Below are 361 nucleotides of genomic sequence, written 5' to 3' on the forward strand. Positions count from 1 at the left end.
CGTGGTGGTGGTGGTGGTGGTGCTGCTGCTGCTGGTGCTGCTGGTGGTGGTGGTGGTGGTGGTGGTGGTGCTGCTGCTGCTGCTGCTGCTGGTGCTGCTGGTGCTGCTGCTGGTGCTGGTGCTGGTGCTGCTGCTGGTGTTGCCGCTGGTTTTGTTCTGCTGCTGTTGCTGCTGTCGTTGATGAGGATTATCATAATGCACATGTGCTGCTGCTGCTGTTGCTGCTGCTGCTGAGACTGCCCCGTTATGTAGGTTGCTGCTGCTGCAGTTGCTGCTGCACTTGCTGCTGCTGTTGCTGCTGCAGTTGCTGCTGCAGTTGCTGCTGCCCCGCGAAATGCGATTGCTGCTGCTGCTTCTGAGT

General features: G+C 59.6%; 1 protein-coding gene across 1 annotated transcript in view; it reads left to right on the top strand.

Annotated features, from left to right (window-relative positions):
* EMH_0011610 (uncharacterized protein) overlaps window positions 1–361 on the top strand; it is a gene marked incomplete at both ends in the record, with an annotated part of 12,233 nt that overhangs the window by 9,133 nt on the left and 2,739 nt on the right. The gene's annotated exons all lie outside the window — the stretch shown is intronic.

This window comes from Eimeria mitis, genomic scaffold, assembly GCF_000499745.2.
Source record: "Eimeria mitis Houghton genomic scaffold, Emh_scaff422, whole genome shotgun sequence".
Taxonomy (NCBI): domain Eukaryota; phylum Apicomplexa; class Conoidasida; order Eucoccidiorida; family Eimeriidae; genus Eimeria; species Eimeria mitis.